Source organism: Lycium barbarum, chromosome 8 (assembly GCF_019175385.1).
Source record: "Lycium barbarum isolate Lr01 chromosome 8, ASM1917538v2, whole genome shotgun sequence".
In the NCBI taxonomy this organism is placed as follows: Eukaryota; Viridiplantae; Streptophyta; class Magnoliopsida; order Solanales; family Solanaceae; genus Lycium; species Lycium barbarum.
Window position 1 is genome coordinate 12,030,392 of NC_083344.1, and position 8,663 is coordinate 12,039,054.

At 40.0% G+C, this 8,663-nt stretch overlaps 1 long non-coding RNA gene across 1 annotated transcript; it reads left to right on the forward strand.

Moving 5' to 3' along the window:
• Positions 1–1,923: 1,923 nt before the first annotated feature.
• Positions 1,924–5,047, forward strand: LOC132605002 (uncharacterized). The gene is made up of 3 exons (XR_009568960.1): positions 1,924–2,553; positions 3,737–3,802; positions 4,747–5,047. It is a non-coding gene; the product is annotated as an uncharacterized LOC132605002 (long non-coding RNA).
• The last annotated feature ends 3,616 nt before the right edge of the window (positions 5,048–8,663 follow it).

Genomic DNA, 8,663 nt, shown 5'->3' on the forward strand with positions numbered 1-8,663 from the left:
ACAGGTTATGGGCGAGGCACATCATGCCAGATATTCTGTTCATCCAGGGTCGACGAAGATGTATCATGATCTTAGATGTCTGTATTGGTGGGACGGCATGAAAAAGGACACAGCATAGTTCGTTGCCCAGTGCCCAAATTGTCAGCAGGTGAAGATTGAGCATCAGAAACCCGGTGGGTTATTGCAGGAGATGGAGATACCAACGTGGAAGTGGGAGATAATTAATATGGATTTCATTGTAGGCTTGCCTCGCACTCCACGGAGGTACGACTCCATTTGGGTTATCGTTGATCGGCTGACAAAATCAGCCCATTTTCTTCCAGTTCGGACTACATACACAGCTGAAGATTATGCCAGGCTATATATTAAGGAGATTGTGAGACTGCACGGAGTTCCAGTGTCTGTCATTTCCGACAGAGGTGCCCAGTTTACAACTAATTTCTGGAGATCATTTCAGGAAGGATTGGGGACCCAGGTGAGTCTGAGTACAGCATTTCATCCTCAGTCCGACGGACAGGCCGAGCGCACTATTCAGACATTAGAAGATATGTTGTTTGCCTGTGTTATTGATTTCAGAGGTAGCTGGGATGATCATTTACCGCTTGTTGAATTTGCTTATAACAACAGCTACCACTCCAGTATTCAGATGGCACCATATGAGGCATTGTATGGCAGGAAATGCAGATCTCCGATCGGTTGGTTTGACGTGGGTGAGATTCAGTTAATTGGTCCAGATGTGGTCCAGCAGGCAGTCGATAAAGTGAAACTAATTCGAGAGCGACTATTAGCGGCCCAGAGTCGACAAAAATCTTATGCTGACAAACGACGTCGACCGTTAGAGTTCCAGATTGGCGATTGGGTGTTCCTGAAAGTGTCACCTATGAAAGGTGTTATGAGATTTGGCAAGAAAGAAAAGCTAAGTCCGAGATACATTGGGCCTTATCAGATTATTCGCAAGATAGGCAAAGTGGCCTATGAATTAGATCTGCCAGTGGATTTGGGAGCGGTACACCCGGTATTCCATGTTTCTATGCTTCGTAAATGTATTGGTGACCCTTCCAGAATCTTTCCTACAGATGATATACAAGTCGCAGAGGAGCTATCTTATGAAGAACAGCCTATAGCCATATTGGATCATCAGGTAAGAAAGTTGCGGAATAAAGATGTGTCTTCTGTTAAGGTGCTGTGGAGAAATAATAACCGAGAAGAAATGACCTGGGAGGCTGAGGAGCAGATGAAGAAAAAGTATCCTCACCTATTTCCAGTACCTTCAGGTAATCCAAATTCTTTGTTTAACTATGTTGATTTGTGAATAGCTTGTATGTGATGGCTATAAAAGAAACTCCCCCGAATTTTTAGAAGAGATCCGTAGATTTAATCCAACATTCGAGGACAAATTTTCTTAAGGGGAGGAGGATGTTATGTCCCGTATTTTTATACTTTGGGACAACCCGAATTAACTATGATAAGTTAGGGCCAAGACTATTCCGGGATTTGAAGTCGGGACTTTTGACCTTTGATTTTATTTTGAGACATAAGTTGTATATGAAATTGTTGGCATTGATCACTTAGGAAAATTTGGGACCAAAATTTATATAATTGGAAGTTAAAATCTTGCACAAAAGAGGCCCTTGGCCGTGTGGCTTGTAGTGGTCCCACACATTGTTGTGGCCAATTTTAATTGGTCCAACACATGTGTGGGCCAAAGACACATGGAGCATTCTTGTGGTAACTTAAAAGATGACCTCTAAGTCATCTTTCTTCATTTGAACACTTAGCAAAAAAATTAAATCAAGAAGGTGAAGAACACCACCCCTCTCGGCTAAGGACCATGGAAAATCAAATCAAATTCTAGCCACCCCAAAATTAATTCTTTGGTACAAACCTGGTATATCCAGTAATTTTATACGTCGAGTTATTCGCAAGAGAATCGACTCAAGTTAAAGACGGGATCATTTTCGGGCACGAAACAGAAATCTTTAATTTCCGGTCTCTATTAGAAAATGAATTGCTTATGAATTTTACTTAGTGTAAAAATATTAATGGAAAGTTGGGATTAATTTACCATGATTAGATTATTAAGTGGGGATTAGTGATTAATTAATCTAATTATCGAAAAGTTGGCCCCACGACACGTGGCGAGATTTGGTTGGACTTGAATAAAGATGGACACATGTCATGAAAATTGACACATGTCCACTTTGTAAAGATAATATATAAGTATAAGTGGATGACTAAGTCATCACATATTCCACAAATTAATCTTGCAAATTAGGTTTTAGAGAGAAGGGCTCTCAAGCCTAGAGAGAGAAAGAAGTTCCCGCGCGCACTATTCACGGGCGGCGTACTGTTCACGGCGCACTATTCACGGCGGCGCTACTGTTCACGACGCCACTGTTCACGGGTACTGTTCACGGCCAGCCCATTTTTGCCCCCTTCTACACAATTAATTGGAGAGATTTGAAGATTAAGAAGAGGAAAAAGATGGAGCTCATGGTAGCCATGGCTTTCTTGAAGACATTTCATGGTGAAAAATTAGAGCTTGTCTCTAAGGTAAGATTTAATTCTTTTCTACATGTTTTGGAGGTAGTTTAGACTTGTATAGCTTGGTAGATGTGTGTTGAATACAAACGGGTTATGTATGTTGATGTTGAATTATAAATTGAGCCGTGTAAGGGGGGTGTTTTGAGTAAGAATGAGGAATTGATTTTAGTAGCATTATGTAGGAATTAAATGGTTAAATTTAAATTTGTGTTGTTTTATGGACATATTGCTATCCTTGCTAAATTGAAAGGATTGAGGGTATGATTATGTTCATATGATTATTGTTGTTGTTATCATGGGTTATGTGATGAGAATGAAGGAAATTAATGGTTAGAAACTTTATAGAGGTCGTGTGGGTGTGTGAAGAGGAGTGTGGCCGTGAGCCATATTAATGAAAGAGAATGGTGAATTAAAATTTATTTAGCTTGTTAGAGGTGTCGTTGTGACATTGATGACATAGATAAAGGGTTAACGAGTTGAGTTGGTGTTGAAATTGGTTATATGTTGTTATGAGAAATTATGTGATTTTTATATAATTTTTATGCAATTATGAAAGTAAGATGCTAAATGTGAACTATGGTTGTTATTAATGAATTTGGAAAAAAACAATGCGATTTGGTAGTTTCGTTGCAATTGTAGAAGTTTCGAATGGAATATGGAAATGGGCGGAATGGTTCGAATCCTTCGATATTGTTTAAAATGTTATTGAAATATGTTTGGGTAATCTTGAGTTAGTTAATGAATATGGAAAAAAATGTTGATATTAGTTGGATGGTGTGAAGTTAGAATGGAAGAGTTACATTATGTGGAAAGGAAGGGAAAATTTTTGGATTGTTGGAAATGTTGTATGAATTGCTTAGAATGTCTTTAAGTATTGTTGGTATGGATTCGGGTTAGTATTTAAATATATAAGCATCGATGTTGGCTTGAAGGTAAGTCGTCGAGTTGAATTTATGAAAGTTGTTGAATGATGTAAAAGAGAGTTACTATTATTATTTTGCCTTTCGAATTGGTTATCAATGTTACTAGGTTGGTTATTGTAGTTGTTGTTGATTTTGGACGAGTTAAATTCTCGGGTTGGCCTATTTACAGGGGAAATGCTGCCCAAATTTCTGTAGAATTTAGAATTAGTTTGGAATAAATGGCTTAAGTACCTATGGCTAATGTTTGATATTCGTTGGCGTATTCATAGGCCTTGGGGAGCCCGAGGCGTAGGTTGGGATTAACTTTAGTTGGGCAAACTTGGAGCGCGTACGAGGTATGTAAAGCGCAACCCTTCTTTCTTTTGGCATGCCTTAGTTTTCAATAGGCTAGATTATAAGCCTTGAGGAAAATTCTAAGATTCGAAATCCGAGCATGTTATGAGCCTTATAAATATTCCTTGGCACTCTTATGTATGATTTGATGAAATATGAACCATTATGTCTTTGAAATAATCGCTTTCCGAACTTTGCATAAAAAGGTTTCACTTTAAAGAATTTCGTAATTTGTAAACGCCATATCTTTCACACAAAGGCTCGGATTGATTCAATAATTTTTGTAGAAGTTTATATGGCATATAATGAGTATGTTTTCCATAGGCGGGCCCGACTCGGGTAAATACCCGTCCGTGGGCCCCGCGACTTTCCTTTATGTAATTCGGGAACTTTTGAAAGAATTCGTTATGACTATTATTTCGATTTTCAAGTATGATCATTTTACTTATATTTGAGTCTATGATAATGATTTTATGCATATGGTTACTCATGACTCTGCTCGTACGTTCTGTTATATCTTTCGCCGGTTCCCGGGCCGGTTCTGTTATTGTGCGCACTTTGATATACTCCGGAGTTATGCTGTGTTTATGGTTCACCGAGCTACTCGCAAAAGAGGGTCGGGTTCCACCTATATTTGGTGTTATGCTGTGTATGGCGTTATGTGGTGATGTGATATGTGACGGGGATACGGAGATTTGAAACTTTCTGGTGTTATGCTGTGTTATGGCGCCATCGACGGGTGGGCGACCATATTCTTCTGTACCCTATGCATTACTTACATATTTTTGAAAGTAAGCAAATTTTGATATGTTGGATTTGCACTTATGTTTGGTACTTCCATTTCGTTTATGTCTCAGATTTGCTTTCTGTATATTCTGCTTTGCATACTCAGTACATATTTCGTACTGACCCCCTTTCTTCGGGGGGCTGCGTTTCATGCCCGCAGGTACAGACGCACAGTTTGGTGATCTACCCATTTAGGACACCATCTTCTGCTGTTTGGAGTGCTCTTCTCATTTCAGAGCACACATTTTGGTATATATTCGTTCGCTATGTATATATGTATTTGTTCAGGGGAACGGCGGGGCCCTGTCCCGCCATATGATTCGGTTTGTCTGTTTAGAGGTTTGTAGACGTATTTGTGGGTGTGTGTGCCTACTTCTGTACAGATGTGTTTGCATGACTCTATTCGTTATGGCAGCCTCGTCGGCGTGCATTTTGTATATGTTGTGGCAGCCTTGTCGGCGTGCATTTGTATATGCGTTTTGGGCCGTTGTGCCATTTGACAGCCTTGTCGGCTTTTGACATAGTTGATAGCCTTGCCGGCTTTTTGACATCTATACATATATATCCGCATATGGTTGCGTTGAGATGTGTTTGAACAGTTTGATATAGTTTGAGACGGCATATAGTAATTATGGTCGTATATGCTATTTGTGTGTGATCAAATATGGATAGGTATGTCAGGGTGCCCAAGTAGGGCGCCAGTCACGGCCTACGGGGTTGGGTCGTGACAGAAGTGGTATCAGAGCGGTTTGTCCTAGGAATGTCTACAGACCGTGTGGAAGTGTTGTTTGGGTCATCTAACTATTTGTTGTGCCCATTTGCAAACCCTAGCCTATTTGTGGAAGTGAAGAAGAAAGGTAAGATTTGATCTTGTTTATGTATTGTGAATGTTTTATGCATATTGTAGTATGTTAATATGGATGAAAATTATGAAATATGGTATGTTGAAGTTGGGCCGTGTGTTTGGTGTGTTAGCCGTGAGGTGTGTGTATGTTGTGTGGTGTTGGGTTGATGAATTAATGCTATGTAGCATGTTTGATTGTTGTAGGGTGAAGAAATGTATGAGAACCATCGATATATGTATATGTGTAAAGTGGCCTTATATCGCCTCCAATGCGTGGCAAAGGATGAATTAATATCTCTTAGTGTTTTAGTTGTCGTCGTTATGAATTCTAGTTTGGAAATAAGCGTTTAATGACTCAAGATTGATGTTGTAATTGTATGGGCTGATTTGAGGGTTATTGTGCGTTTGATGTAATTTGTATATTTACGAAGATGATATCGTTATAGTGTGGATTGTTGATACAAATCATGAATTGAAAATAAGAAATGTGTTATAGGGGCTGTTCTCGGGTTTGGGGGACTGTTTTCGGCCAAATGGGAGCAAATTGTTGGATTGTTGGAATTATTATGTAAATTGTTAAAAGTGCTCTTGAATATTATTGGTAAGGATTCGGGTTGATAATTGAACGTATGAGTGATAATGTGGCTTGAATGTAAGTCGTCGAATCGAATATTATGAATGTTGTCGAATGATGTAAAAGAGAGTTATTAATGTTATATCGCTTTTCAGGTTGGTCATTGATGTTGGTAGGTTGGTTATTGTTGTTGTGTTGTTGATTTTGGCCGAGTTAAATTCTCGGGGTGCCCTATTTACAGGGGAAATGCTGCCCAAATTTCTGCAGAATTTAGTGTTAGTTTGGAATAAATTGCTTAAGTGCCCATGGCTAATGTTTGATATTCGTTGGCGTAATTGTAGACCTTGGGGAGCCCGAGGCGTAGTTTGGGATTAGCTTTAGTTGGGCTAGCTTGGAGTGCGTACGAGGTATGTAAAGCGCAACCCTTCTTTCTTTTGGCATGCCTTAGTTTTCAATAGGCTATATCACGAGCCTCGAGGAAATTCCAAATTCGAAATCCGAGCACGTTATGATCCTTATATATTTCTTGGCACTCTTATGTATGATGTGATGAAATATGAACCATTATGTCTTCAAAGTAATTGATTTCCATATGTTGTACAAAAAGTTATTTCAAAGAATTCCGTAACTACGAACGCCGTATCTTCCACATAAAGGCTCGGATTGCTTTGATATGTTCGTAGAAGTTTGTATGGCGTATGATGAGTATATTTTCCATAGGCGGGCCCGGCTCGGGCCGATACCCGTCCGTGGGTCCCGCGACCTTCCTTTATGAAATTCGGAGAACTTTTGAAAGATTTTGGTACGACTATTATTTTGATTTTCATGTATGATTATTTTACTTATATTTGAGTCCATGATAATGATTTTGTGCATATGGTTACTCATGACTCCGCTCGGGCTTTCTGTTATACCTTTCGCCGAGTCCCGGGCTGGTTATGTTGTCGTGCGCACTTTGATATACTCCGGAGTCATGCTGTGCTTATGATTTACCGAGCCACTCGTTAGAGGGCCAGGTTCCACTTATATTTGGTGTTATGCTGTGTATGGCGTTATGCTGTGTTATGATATGTGACGGGGAGACAGAGATTCGAGACCTTCCGGTGTTATGTTGTGTTATGGCGCCATCGACGGGCGGGCGACCATATTCCTCTGTACCCTGTGCATGACTTATATTTTTAAATTAAACATTTTGATATATTGGATTTGTACTCATTTTCTGTACTACTATTTTGTTTATGCCTCAGATTTGTTTCTGTACCTTCTGCTTTGCATACTCAGTACATATTTCGTACTGACCCCCTTTCTCCGGGGGCTGCGTTTCATGCCCGCAGGTACAGACGCACAGTTTGGTGATCCACCAGTTTAGGACATCTCCCTTCTGCAGTTTGGAGTGCTCTTTTCATTTTGGAGCCTACCTTTTGGTATATATCTTAGTTTGTTACATATGTATATATTTGTTCAGGGGTACGGCGGGGCCCTGTCCCGCCATATGTTTCTGTTGGTTTGCTTAGAGGTCTGTAGACGTATGTGTGGGTTGGTGCCTACTTCTGTACAGGTGTGTGGTATGATCCCCCTCGTTATGGCAGCCTTGTCGGCGTGTATTTTGTATATGTTTTGGGCCGTTGCGCCGTTTGATAGCCTTGTCAGCTTTTGATATATATATTTATATATATGCATATGGTTGTATTGCAATATGTCTAAGTCAGTTTGATATGATTTGTGGCAGCGTGTGATATTTGTGCCCGTGTACACTATCTATATGTAATTCGATCTGGATAAGTGTGTTAGGGTGCCCAACTCGGGCACTAGTCACGGCCTACGGGGTTGGGTCGTGACAACCATCTCCTATATATGTTCTCATGACCTTCTTACAATCCAAAAGTGGAAAGTCTAAGATTATTAAGAGCTTCTTATGAGAAGGAAATGAGATGTGTCTTATGATAATGATGATGATGATGATGATGATGATGATGATTTTATTTCTAGAGGTTCCAAGTTTATGGATTGATGCTATTACGAGCTTAATGACCTTATTTCATAATTTCCTTGATGTTATTCATTGTTGGCCATCTCACCTTATAATACCAGTTCCTTCAAGGTGAGACCTATCGATGATGTTTTATCCATAATATAATCGGAGATGACCGACCTTACGTCACTCCGATAGAGTTACAGCTTTTACTTGAGTTCTCATGCATGCTTTATGTTATGTATATGTGACTTTACATCGTGCCTAGTTGGCCGGGCAGACACTACTACGATGGGCGTAGTGGGCGGCTATGATGATTGTTACACCGTGCCTAGTCGGCCAGGCAGACACCACTAGTGGGCGGCATGAGATGGTGACCCCGGACGCGGAAGGCCCAGACGCGAGCTAATGATGATCACACCGTACCTATAGGGTCGGGCAGTTTATGTATGTATTGATGATATGATGTTAATTAATTGTAGCACCCCGTAAATTTGGGTTAGGTGTGAAAGTGTAAAACTAGTAATAAGATGATATTTTGGCTATATTAATCCATTCGAGATGAATTTGGGTGATAAGCAGTCGTTTTGGAGTCAACCTAAATAGCGAAGTTCGTAAGAGTTCTCAAACTCGTCTAAATTTCAGTAGGTCTAACTTCTATGCCAGTTTAGTGAAAATAGGTTGGGA